This window comes from Pinus tabuliformis, chromosome 3_2, assembly GCF_031772625.1.
Source record: "Pinus tabuliformis cultivar Carrire ecotype Pingquan chromosome 3_2, CPIR1, whole genome shotgun sequence".
Lineage (NCBI taxonomy): Eukaryota > Viridiplantae > Streptophyta > Pinopsida > Pinales > Pinaceae > Pinus > Pinus tabuliformis.
Genome location: NC_142302.1, coordinates 1232330730 through 1232344980, shown reverse-complemented (window position 1 = coordinate 1232344980; position 14251 = coordinate 1232330730). Strand labels below are relative to the sequence as shown.

General features: G+C 34.3%; 1 pseudogene; it reads right to left on the bottom strand.

Moving 5' to 3' along the window:
• Window positions 1–13953, bottom strand: part of LOC149185200 (galactolipase DONGLE, chloroplastic-like) — a 60680-nt pseudogene extending 46727 nt beyond the window's left edge.
• Between the last annotated feature and the right edge of the window lie 298 nt (window positions 13954–14251).

Sequence of the window (14251 nt, the reverse complement as noted above, 5' to 3'; positions counted from 1 at the left end):
GTTCACTGTCTCTCTTGGTCACTTGGACTCTTCGATCTGAATCTCTCTTCTAATGTCATTCACTGTCTCTGTTCATGGCTTTAGCCATTCGACCTCCATGCCTGTTCATTTCCTCTCTCGCCTGCGTCAATTCGCCTGTCGCCTGCATGCTTGGAATTCCTTGTTCGGCGTCAGCATGAACACTCGAGAAGTAGCCACGCGTCCCCATCGGAACTGCGCCAGCCCACTCGTCGATTCGTTGCTTTCTCCACCGTGGCGGTCAACGGATCTCAAATCCCCTTAAATCGCAGCTTAATTCCTTGTCAATTCTGCTCTGTCTATTGGACGCAATCTCAGTCGTCCGATCTAGGCTCCTCCAAATCCAACGTCATTCGCACGTCAAGCTCGGTTGACTTGCTTGACCGATAACGTGCGATCGCGGCAGTTTTTCTCTCTCCTCCGCTGCCACGCGTCAATCGCTGAGGGTGCTCACTCTGTTTTCTCCAAAACCGCTTACCGTTCAAGGGCACCCAGGTAAAACCGCCAGTTTCTAGGTTGTGGGTCCCACCTTCGTATGATGGTGCTTTACCTTTTTCCGCCCACGGTCCTCTGGCTCCCAACATGACTGAGTGCTTAAGCTCTACCATTTCAGCCCTGTTTGCCCAGCGATGCGCGTTAGCGCTAAGCGCTAACGCACATCAAAAATCAGCTCCTTTTCCCATTCTGGGGCTCCCAAGGGCTACATCGACCTCCTGCGCAGTCTCCATGGGCCTCGGTCAGCACGCTTTGACCGAGGTCCTCGTCGTCTCCACGCAGGCTGCCATGGCCACTGGTCCAGGGCATTTTAGATTGTTGTTTTGGATTCTTCAAGGATTTGTTTGACTTGATTTAGTCACGGTTCTATGACAGTTGTTTATGGAAACGATTCGGATCATTGCAAAAGCCAATTCCTTTGGTAATTATTCATTTTCTTTCATAAAGAAGTCAATATTCTTCTTTGTGGTTTCTGCAAAGGATACATTTACTACAACTACTCTTGGATTATTCTTGGTATTTGGAAGAATCAACCTTTTTTGTGAATGGAAATAGGGTGGTTAGGATCATTTAGAAAATTCCTTCATCTTTCCTATAGTACTTTTCTCTTCAACTCATCGAAGTTGAAATTTGAAATATCCATGACCTTATTATTAGGTGGAGGAAATATCCCATTTCACTGAACAGGATATGGGCACCAGTAAGAGGAGGTGGGGCCGATATCTTGTTTGTTCTACAATTGACAAAATATCTACTTCTTAGTCATCCTCCTCTTGTTCATCATCCATGTTCTGAGCCCCAAACTATCCCTCCAAATCTCTCGAAAATTATTTCTCCTGTTTCTTGTTTCTTTCTTCTTCTTCCAATAGATTTTTCCATTATTCTTCTTCCATTTGCCTCTAAAATGCTTCTTCTTGTTGTTTCTTCATAACTTCCTCTTGTTTCCTCTTTTTAAACTCTTCCTTTATTTTCTGCTTGTCTTCTCTCTTCTTCCTTTCTTGTTCTTCCGTATACCTGTGCTCCTCGTCTTTTTTGCATTCTTCTTCTCATTTCTTGTCCTCTTCTCCCCTCTTACATGCTTCTTCTAATTCCTTTCTTTTCCTCTTTGCTTCAATAACACCTTTGGTGTTTGGATCTTCTTTGAATTTTATTCTCCTCTCCTGTTCAGGATCATGTATGATCTTCCTCTTTGGTGTACCAACACTAATTGGAGTAAGCACTTCCTACTAGTTCCCTTCTTGAACAATATCTGGTACATGATCTATATTAGAAGGGATTGCCTCATCACCTAGTCCATCTAACTCGGAAGCACTGTACCAATTCTTTAGTTTTTCTTATCTCCCCAAGTTTCAGAAACATATCGGTAGGCGAAATGTAGTTTAGCACAATGTTGTTTACACACAACTCTAGGTCATATCGATGAAAATTTATTTCACCAAACCCAAGGTGGGTAAGTTCTTCAACTTAGGCATCTATTTCTCCCAAATTCTGAAGCTCATATGACCCTACCTGCAGGGGAAAGAGAGGCTAAGGTGCATTCTTCTTCTTCAGCAATAGCTGGGACAATATTTTGCAAAGTTGATATCCAATCTCTTGCATGACCACCTTGTCGATCAACACCTCAGCCTAAGATGTGGAGGTCTTTGGGAACCAAAAACTCTTATGTATGTGCCTTGAGGATAAGCGTACCAATCAACTACTTTAGAAACTACTTCTTTAGTTGAGCATTAGTCATGCAAGGTGACTCAACTTCAAAGATCATATGATATAGTATGACAAAGAAGAGATTAGCCACTTTTCCATATACCCCTCTATAACTAAATTATGACAATAATTACAATAGATGTTGAAAGGGAGTTGTTGTGGGGTCCATTTCCACTTTATACCCGAGAACTTATTTTGAGCCCAAAGTCCATCGAGCAAGTAGGTAGACATATAGAATCAAATATACTCACATTGTGATGCCTTCTTTCCCTTTCACACATAAATCTATAGTTGTTGGGGAAGTATATCCATCCAGTTAAAGATCTTTCCTTCTGAAACAACTAGGTAAAACATGTAGATCCATTCTTGCTCATAGAGCTCAGTTCTTTCCCACCCATAAAATCAGCAACACTTACCTATGAGGTACTGGTAAAATTTCTTTATGTACTTGGTCTTGTAGAATCCCTCTGGCTCTGGCGAAACTTTATTGGTTCCTACCACCATGACTTGATCACATCCTTTGTATTCAAATGAGACCAACTTTCATAATAATTTGAATTCAGATACTATTTAGGCTTTGGCAGTTTGTAGTATGAGTGAAGGTCATGTGCCTGATATGAGGCAAGATATTTCCCACTTATGCTATTTAGAATCATGTTCTTGTAGTCTAGAGTCTGCAATATCTATCTTATTACTTCTGCACATGGTAGCATCAGATCTACAAGCAACCTTATGGAATCTGGAATTATTGATATTAATGTAAAAATATCTGTGTTCTAAATCCTATGGGAATTGTTTCTTATTAAAAACCTCTTTTATGATCTACCATGTTACTTGTGAAACTCCAAACTGGAATCCTGTTGCAGCAGCTAGAAATTATTCTCCTAATTGTTAATTTTATTTAACAATTTATTTGTTGTTTGTTACGACAAATACTAAATAAATCACATTGCAATCTTCACAATTAAAATTTTGCAGAAAAATAATGTGCTAGAAACTGAGAAATGTGAGCACACATACATAGAATATGAGACAATTATTTTGGGAGAAATGTCCTTGGAAAAACCCAAATTGGGAAAATCGTTGCAACAATGAGGGTTTTTATTATTATGTAGCAATAAGGCATTCTGAGCACAACTAGACACCAAAATATGTTATATACCTAGGGGGGAATGTTATATACCTAGGGGGGATAATATGGGGTACCAAGGGAGGTACCCAAGGTAATAATGTAATAATGGGATGGGCCATAGTAATAAATAAGGTGGTTAACCCATGTCATGTAAGGGACCACAAGTAGTTAATAATAATGTAATGGGCCCATGGTATTAGTTGATGGTATGAGGGAACCATGGTAATGACCCATGGTATTGTATGTATGAGGCCTATATAGAGGCTAGAGACTCCATGTCAAGGATAGGGAAGTATTATTGTATGAACAGGAATATGGCTTGTGGAGTGTTCTCCTTCCTTAAGGAGTGAATGTATGGTGTTACCCTACCTTAAGGGTTTGATCAATAAAAAATCATTTCATATTATTTCTGGGTTTCTTTGCATTATCTTATATTTTCATATCAGATCTATAGTATTTTCGGGTTAGATCCACAACAAGTGGTATCAGAGCTACAACAATTGGTATCGGAGCTATTTCATATCAGATCTACAACAAGTGGTATCTTCAATAGTAGGGCTATCATCTTTTCCAGCAAAATATTCCATGAAGAGGGTTTGAAAAAAAATTCACTTACTTTGGCGAAAATTTGAAATTGTCACAGTTTCATCAATATTACTCAGAATCTCTATTATAACCTGTTTTTAGAAATGGAACAATCATTCTGCATCTACCCATGTGGTAGAAATCTTGATCCAGGCACTTGGAATTTCATATATGTGATGCTACTCTCCCGCCGTCACCAAAATTTCTGCAAAAAAGAGCTGATTTTAAATCAGCGATATCTCCCTCATCCGGACTCCGATTCGACTGATTTTTTTTTTGAAATTGGGTATTTTTTCCCAAAGAATCCAGATCGGCAATTATATTTTGCAGATCTTGTACAAAGACATCTAGATCTGCGCCGCAAACTCGCTGCCCTGAAAATTGTCTGCAACCGCACTGATGTTTAAATCAGCGATATCTCCTTCATCCGGAATCCCATTCAACCGATTTTTTTTTTTGAATTCGACTATTTTTGCACAAAGAATACAGATCTGTAATTATATTTTACAGATCTTGCACCAAAATGTACAGATCTGACCTGCAAAGTCGCCGCCCTCGAAACCCTGCAAAAATGAAAAAAAATTCTCCATGGTTTACCCAAGAAAGTGCTCTGATACCAATTGTTGTGGATCTAACCCGAAGATATAAGATAATAGCAATAAACCCATAAACAATAAGAGAGAAATAGATAGAAATGCTTATAGCTCGGATACCACTTGTTGTAGATCTGATATGAAATAGCTCCGATACCAATTGTTGTAGCTCTGATACCACTTGTTGTGGATCTAACCCGGAAATACTATAGATCTGATATGAAAATATAAGATAATGCAAAGAAACCCAGAAATAATATGAAATGATTCTTTATTGATCAAACCCTTAAGGTAGGGTAACACCATACATTCACTCCTTAAGGAAGGAGAACACTCCACAAGCCATATGCCTATTCATACAATAATACTTCCCTATCCTTGACATGGAGTCTCTAGCCTCTATATAGGCCTCATACATACAATACCATGGGTCATTACCATGATTCCCTCATACCATCAACTAATACCATGGGCCCATTACATTATTATTAACTACTTGTGGTCCCTTACATGACATGGGTTAACCACCTTATTTATTACTATGGCCCATCCCATTATTACATTATTACCTTGGGTACCTCCCTTGGTACCCCGTATTATCCCCCCTAGGTATATAACATAGTCATGGTCATTGTGGATTTGTTTTCCTTATTTTGTTTTGGTTGGTTCTCATGTTTCCTTAGCTTGGTTTGAGTTATTAGTCCTGGAAGTCTGTTGTGGTAAAACAGAAACCCCAATTTTTTTATCTATGCACTTCAATAATGGGGACCCCTTCTATTAATTTTTGGCTAAACACCTTCTATGATTTTTATTAAGTTAATTATCCTGCAATTTTATCATTTTTTTATTTTCATCAAATTTATGCTTTGATTATTTCATTGAACCCGACTTTTCACAAGCTTTCCATCGATACTTGTTTCGACTCATTTGGTCAACCGGTTTGTAAATCACACTCCTTTGAAGTTTGATCATTTTTTCGTCTCGACTAAAAATGTAAATAACTATATAATATTTCAATTTTTGTAACTAATTAAGTTCAATGGTCATTTGTTGTAAATATTGAATTTTAATTAACTTTTATTAATTTTTCATTTTCTCACTAACAGTCCTACAAAATGACCTAGCTAAATCATACAACCGATGAAAACGCATTTCGAGATCTTGGTAATTTACTCCAATTTATTATTTTTAAACAAATTACCAAACTCAGAATCTCAAAATTTCAAAGTGGCTATAGTTCAATTTGTAGGATTGATAATTCATATGGCCCCACTCAATTTCATTAATTTAATAGCCCCCAAGACCAAGATCATAAAAAAACTATTAAAAAATCTTTTCCCAAAAATCATATTGTTAAAAACAATTTTTCTTGCAAAAAAAAAATTTCTCGCAAAAAAAGTTCTCGCACAAACGTCTTGCAAAATATTATCACATTAATTTGAAAAGACTTAACATTTCAAAACATGGAATTGCAATAAGCCGATGAGCCGATGCGATAAATTATTTCGTTAGTATTTCATTTTGTTTGTAGTCAGTTTTAAATGAATCAAAAAGTTCATATGTATATATTAAAATATTAATATAACTTATTTATATATATATAATATTAATAATTTAATATTTATTAAATTATTTTAATATAATTAATATTTAATATATAATTAATTGTAATTAAATTAAAACAATGGTGTATATATAGTTAATTAAATAATTAACAACGTAGTTATAATTAATTAACTAATTTAGAATTAGAATTTAATTAACAAATTTTGATTTTTTAGTCGAGCAACAAAAATTCCAAAATTCTGGCAATTTTGTCTCGTCAACTTTGGAGGTTCATAGAATAAGTTTTACTTGGCGAAATGAGATCCAGGACGGCTCATTGGAAAGATAAAATCATGGAGAACATTTCTGAGGAAGATTCACTAACAGATTTGATCATTTATTGAGTCTAAATATAGGCAGGAGATAAAACTCCGAATTTTTAAACAAAATCAATTTTCTGAATTTTATTCTCTGCATTTTCATTTGCCCAAGCCTCTTCTGAATGCATATCCATTCGTTAATGATATCCTTGGCCAATTAAATCGTTACAAGAATCAATAAAAAGCTAAAATTTCATTTTCAATTATTTATTTAATTGAAATCATTTAGATTTGTTTCAATTCCAGATTTGGCATTTTAATTTTGTTTTGATTTGTTTTTATAGGAAAACAGTTGAAAAGATGAGGAGAACAAGATTTCAATCAATGAGAATGCTCCAGCAATTGAAGAATGAAATTTTAAGCAAATGAAAATTGATTGAGCAGATATTTTCTTCAACAAACTTTTTATTAAGAATTCTTTTGCAAATATTATAAATAACGGATTGCAAAATGTAATAAGGGCTTCTCTCCTCTGCAATTCTGGAATTCTAAAAACACTTATGTAATAGGGATTTAGAGTTATAGGTGGGAGGAGAGGAATCTCAGATCTGGAGATTATTGAGGTTTTTATTTCACATTCTGAGTTATGTATAATGAACAGAGTTTGCACTGTTATAGCCCTGGTTTTGAACGCAGAAGCCCAGGCAATGTAAAATACTGTTGGAGACCAGAGTTAGAGAATCAATTCAATAAATTTGGTATTTCGAATACTATTATTTTAAATACTTGTTTCATTTTCTGATGACAAGAATGTGTCAATTTACTTTCATGTTTGTGCACTTTTGTCGATATGGGTAATTTGTCTCAATTTTATGTTATTATGTATCTATACTCTTATGGATTAAATTCTGATTTCTGAGTCACTATTTACTCAAAAATCTGTTTTATAAAATTGATTTGCTGAATAGTGATATGTTGTGAACTTCTTCCACATATTATTATTTAATTATTCAAGTTACTGATTAAATGATCAATATCATTTTGTGAACTTCTTCCTGAGTGTTGTCGATTGATTATTTTAGTTAAGAGGTCTCAATAGGATGTGTTTCAGTATTTATAATGTTAGTTAATTGAACTACTTCATTAGTTTGATATTCATTATAAGCTAGACATATTTAAATCCTGATACTTTAATTATCTTTCTCTTAATTGGGTTAGATCTATATCTGCCTAATTGAGATAGGATTAAGATAGTTCCTTTTGCTTGCATCTTAGAATAAGTTTGCATTTAGATTAATTTCTACATTCTTTTAAGTCCTCTTCCCAAAGAGGAAAACTTTAGTAGTGGCTTGGCTGAGCCCCAAATCAGCTTAAGGATCACTTTCTTCCCTGATCAGCAAGAGGGTTGATCTAATGTCTCTTCTCCATTGGTAAATAAAATTCATATTTTAAATCCATTGGAGATTGAGAGAAGGTAACTGGATCTAGTTGAACCAGTTGGAACCACCATTCCAAATGGAAAAGGAGATGCTTTAAGGTCTGGACTGAGTGGTCATCCCCCATGTTGTTGCAACGAATTTCGAGGCTTCAACATTTTGGTGCTAGAAGGAGGGCCTGAAACTTGTTGTCTAAGTGGAGTCTTTGTAGTCTAACATCTTATTATTTATCACAATGGCTCCTATTAAACTTCCAATTTGGAGTTGTATCCATGGACATGCATCTTCCAATACTCCACCCAAAGTGGTAAGACTCTTGTCTTAGGTAAAGTTTAATGATAAGAGAAATTCTTCTTCTTTTAATCATACATTTCAATTTATTCAAAAATTTTCAAATCATGATTTTCAAGGAATTGATGAAGGCATTTTATGCAGATTTTTTCTTCAACATTCGCGGAAAAAACCAAAAGCTGGTGTCGAACTCTTCCAATTGCCTCAATTCATAGTTTGGATCAATTTGTTACAATTTTCATTTGTAAATTTGACAGCTATGATTATGAACAGGTATGTGATGAAATTGAATATCTACGAAGGTTTAAAAATGAGTATGTTAAAGATTTTAATATTCGATTTCGTTTGAATTGTTTAAAATTTAAAGTCAAAGATAAACCTCCGGAAGAATAATCATTAAATTGGTTTGAACATATTTGTTCTCTTCCTCCCATTCCCAATCAATATGAAATTAGTTAAGCTTTGTTCCATTTTCTTCCAACATAAATGAGAATTCCAATATGGATGTGCAAATAAATTATGATGAAGTGGTCTCACAAAGCTTGGAAAATATTTATATCCAAATGACAGAAGACAACAGCAACAATTTTGGAGAAAGAACTGCCTTCAAATCTGAAAATTACTCTACATTGAATTTAGAAAATAAGATCGCAAATCAACAAGTACAAGCAGCAATCAAAGTAACCAATAACACACAAACTGTTGTACAAATTTTTGAATTCTTTCATGATGAGAAAATGCCAAAATCAGAGCAGCAAAGCAACCTTCTTCAAGAAAGCATGAGTACACAAAGGAATGATCTAGAATCTGAAATTTATAATGAACAAAATGCACAAGAGTTCTCAAACAAAGAAACTTTTAAGTTCATTATTTTTTATTCTCATTTTTCCCTTTATCCTGATATTTTTACTAATGGTAATTTTTCCCCTCTTGGTATTAATGATATTTCAGAAAATACAGAGGCTGATCTAAATGAAATGCCAATTAGTTTTTATCAAGATAGAGAAACAATAATTGATCATTCTTTTGACATTAATAAACATGTACTTTATATTCCTTTTTGTTTTGATACATTGGATGAGATCGAAGGGAATTCTAATGAGTATCATGAAGTCATTTATGATAATTACTCTGACAATGAAGATGTTGATTTTCACTCTTCTCAAGTCAATCCTCATGAGAAAATTCAACACATATGAGGATGAGGAACGATTTAATTCAGAAATTATTCCAACTATTCCTCATTCTCAAGCAACGAATTATCTTCATGATTTCGACATCCAAGAAATCATTTCAATTTATGATTCATATCATGATCAAGCTCTCATTCCTATTCATGGTCATAATTCTCTTTCTAATTCACAAGTTGGAATCGGCAATCATTCAAATTCCATTATTCTAGCCAAATCTTGTGAAAAAAAAATTATTTCAAAACAATCTCAATTGTGTTGTAACATTAGTTGTACCATTAGTAATTTTATTTTATTTTTGTTTCCTCACTTATTTTGTTTAAAATCAGATTTAACTTCTGATTTTATTTTTCAAGTTTTTGATACTTTACGTTGGCATATTGAACATTGCACTATCAAACACTCAATTGATACATTTCCCTATTGGGAAATTGAAGTTTCATATTATAATCATGAACATCAAAATCTATCAATATTTCAAATTCAATCGATGCTAATTTTTTTTCAAAAGCTTATATCTTCTCAAAGGCAGTATCAACAAGAGAGTGTATTTTTACAATCTTACCAGCAATATAATTCAATTAATAATCTTCCATTGTATCTAACAGATTTCCATCCATTTTTCATTAACTCATTTGAAAAATATTTGGAAAGTTTTCCTTCATGGAAGATTATTAATAGTTTAACACTTACGCATAACACTAACAATGTTTTCCAAGCCTGTGAATCTAAAAGCTCATATCCACAATCTGGCATGTTATCTTCTATTTTTAATCTCTTCTAATCATTAATGGAAATCCATTCAGATTTCTATGATCCAATTGAAATCCAGTTGGAAAGGGCATTTCAAAAGGAGATGTTAAATAAGTTGCTAACAATAATTGTACATTCTACTTTCATATTTAGCTTTCTTACTTTAATTAGATTTGTATTTCTATTACTAATGTGTGAACTATAAATATATGTAGGAATTAAAATGAGAGAGTAGTTACATTGGAAATATGACTATACCTAGTAATTTTCATGTATATAGTTAAGATAGGAGTAAAATTAATGTAGCTAGTTTTCTTATATAGTTAATTTATTTTTAACAATTATGCAGATAAAAATAAAGCAAGCAATCAACCCTTCTCATATCATATACATGTTCAGAGAAATATTTTCCTCTCATCGGAAACTTTTTTATTTTTTGCTTCCCATCTTTAAATCAAAAATTTCTTGCAGCAATACCTCTACCCATGACTACATCTCTGCCTATTTCGAATAATGTCTTGACTAAATTTAATTGAGAATGCACTTGGCACACATCACCTCAAAGCCACTTTTCTCTGTTTCAACATTTCCTTCTAAGATTTTCTTCTTAGATTGTTATGTTGAAAATTTCGATGATGCAAAAGCTTCCTGATATCATTGTCCCGTAAAATATATGACTGTCTAAGCTCACAAGCTTAATGCCAATTCGATTATTATTAATCAGTCTTACTTTTTACTGTAAATACATGAAGTTCATGTTATCTTCCTTGGAATTTGTTAAAATGACCTTAAGGGTGTCCATTTTGTTGTGTGCACACATTTGAATCTATGTTGATATTATTTCATAATCAATGGCTTTATTCTATTATGATCTTTAGTTTATTATTTGATGTTGTAATATGCACCATATTTATTTACTAAAGACATTATTGAACAGCCACCTTAACAATACAGCCTTCAGTTAAGTTAATTTGGAATGAGCAAAGGTAATAATCACTGTTGCAATTCAAAATGGAGCATATTTTTATTTACATTTCTGGTGAATTCTATGAATTTCAAATTTCCTGAACATGAATAACTGAATTTCTTTAAGCTGATTTCACACTCTAGTCTATAATAAATAATGAGATGATTTTGAACACAATCTGAATTTTGAGAAATCCATGGAAGAAATTGAAGATTCATGATATAAAATTTACAGACAATTTTCTTGGAGGTTTTCATTCATTTTCGAAACTTGAAGTAAGTAGCAAACCCATTTCAAATCCGCAAAAGGTTCAGGGAAATTTTATTTGTTGTTCATTAGAATTTGAGCATTCTTTAATTTTTCTTTCATTCATTAAAAAACCCAATAGGCCTTTAAAACATTATCGCAAAATTCATATCAGAATATTTCAACTTGACTTTCATATCACTAATACTATGATGAATATACATTTGTGATATTCCCTTCCCGCTCATCTTCATCAATTCTTTCCTTTCAATATTACATCATCCATATCACAACTATTTGTATCGCAATATTCCATTGGAAGCGACTCTTAGTGTTTATTGATAAAAATTTGCTGATACAAGACCTTTGATGTTCTTTTACACTCATTCTCTCACAAAATTCCACAATTATTATATTGTATATTTCATTTCACATTTCACATATCCGATAGTTTACTTTACCAATATTGTTATGTTCACACAATTCCAGACCCAATATAAAATTTAAATCAAGTTCATTAAAAATATCACGTCCATTCAATCGCAATAATGGTAGGGGCATAGGTTTAAAAGTCCCGATGTTCCGGATCCAATACGATATTAAATTCACATAATAAATTTATCGGGTCCGTTCTTCATCGCACATATGCGTATCAACAATGTTACATTATGTACTTAAATTTGCCGATCGCCGATTTCTTTTGAGATCCAAATCCAGTCCCACCAATTTTCCACGTCATCCATCACATCCCCGCAATCGCAGAATAATATCGGCATTTCCGACATGACTATTTCCCAATGTCCCAATATGTCGATATTGCAGTCACTTCATTGTAATTTTTATTATATATGCTCATATCACAATTCTGAATCTGCGATGTGCGAAGTGCGATGTGCGATGTGGCTATTCCCTGATCCCCTATATAACGATTCTTCGATATTTCCATCAGCTCATTGCATCACATATTTTCACATAGCATATGTCCATATCACAAATTTTCCACTGCAACAAATATATCACATCGCAAAACTCAATTGAAACCTTATCTTAAGATTTTTCGATGTGATTGACTCAGATACATGCCCCTTTGCCATTAACATTCAATCGTTATATCCCATATCAGAAAAGGTAAAAATCGCGGATTGAAATTTAAATATGGCGAAGAAACTTGCGATGCGAAACATCCATTGAGGCATTGCGTTGTATAAAATATTTTAAAGTAATCTTGGGTGATGCAGGGTTACCCCCACTTACACCCATAGTATGCATCTAAAATGCATAAACACATCTGTCCCAGGAAATTTACTCTCTAAGGAGTCAAGTCTTCAATAACAAGAATGGTAAGGGCCCCATTAATCAATTCCCATGTGGAATGACTTAAAAAACACAACATAGGCTAACCCCTAGCCCATATATACTTATCGAGACTTTAATCAACTCGCGAGCCTTCATATAAGACTTTATTAAAGCCTTTCATTAATCCCTCCTATCGGAACTTTTAAAACCCTCATAGCCTTCATTTAAACCTTCGTTAATCCTTAAGCCCATGTATATAACCTTCCCTCTTTTAAATGTGGGTTACATATATTTTAACACGAAAAAACCTTCTATCAGTGCTATTTCTTTATAAACCATTACAAAGGAAATACTCACAAAACAAACCTTTCTAACTTGGTACAGTTTCGGCTCATTTCTCGAGGTTTACCTTTATCGCAATCAGGTATCAGCTCTTCCGCGGTCACATTACATATGTGCCTCATCACCCCTTCCCCTCCGATATGCGACTATTGGAAGTGTTTGAATAATGCTTTAGTCTTAAAAGACTTAGGCAAAACACTTTAACACAAATACATGGAACACACAGGAAAACCCGCTCTGAACACATATAGCGGATCTCAAATTTTATACACTCGCCACTATCACTCCATCGGGTCTGCACCTTCCAACCATTCTTCAGTGCTGCTCTGATCGCCCCGACCTCCTATCGTCGATCGACGCTTTATCGCTATCGGCGTATTGACATATCCACTGTCTGACCTCTTCCACTTGAAACCGCCGATCCGATATGTCTTACGGACCCGATAATATTATCGGTTACATTTGATAAGGTTTCGGGTCCAGCTACCAAATCGCAAATCGGTCTTTCTTTTGGCCAAGGTTCATTCTTCCCTTTGGATGATTGCGATGCGACATTCCGTTACCGATTTGATCTTGACCGTTGATCTTAAAGATCCAATGGCTGCTGTGCAACCATACTTCACTTCTCTGCTACTTTGTTCTTTTATTTTTTTACGCTATTTCTTCAATTTCCCTTTGTGGTTCGGGTTTCTTCAAAGGTTTTGGGTCTTCTGCGATCTCATTGTGCACTCTTCCTAAACTTGTCTTCTACAAATTATTACATTGCCTTCTCTTCAGAGCTTCACTCTAATCATCCAAGTGGATTCAATGATCCCTTACAATTCCTCCAAATCGGTCTTCTCCTCTGCGTATTTCTTTAGAACTTTGCGTGCAACCTCTGTTAGAGAACCTACGAATTCAAGCATAATCAATCATTACACACTTATTTCACACATTTACACAATACCAAAATGAACCTCTATATATAAATATGAACAATTGATTACAGTTGAGAATCTTTGTCTCTCACAGGCCTGAGCTTCGATATCAGTGGCCTCCATTTCCTAATCTACCTGTAGGCATACAATCACACTCTCCCTAGCTGGCTGGCGGGGTAGCTTACCCTTTCAACATTTATCATTCTTTTTTCTTTTCAATATATCATTAACATTTTCTTTATAGTTGAGGAACTGTTCCTCAATTACTTTTCAGTTGTTCAACAGTTTCTTCAAACTGATTCCTAACTAATCCTATTCCTCTCATGTTCTCCTACATTCAAGAACATTTACAAATATCAATATCTAATTAATTCCTATTTTTATTAAAGTCACTCAAAGGCCTAAATATTTACATTAATTC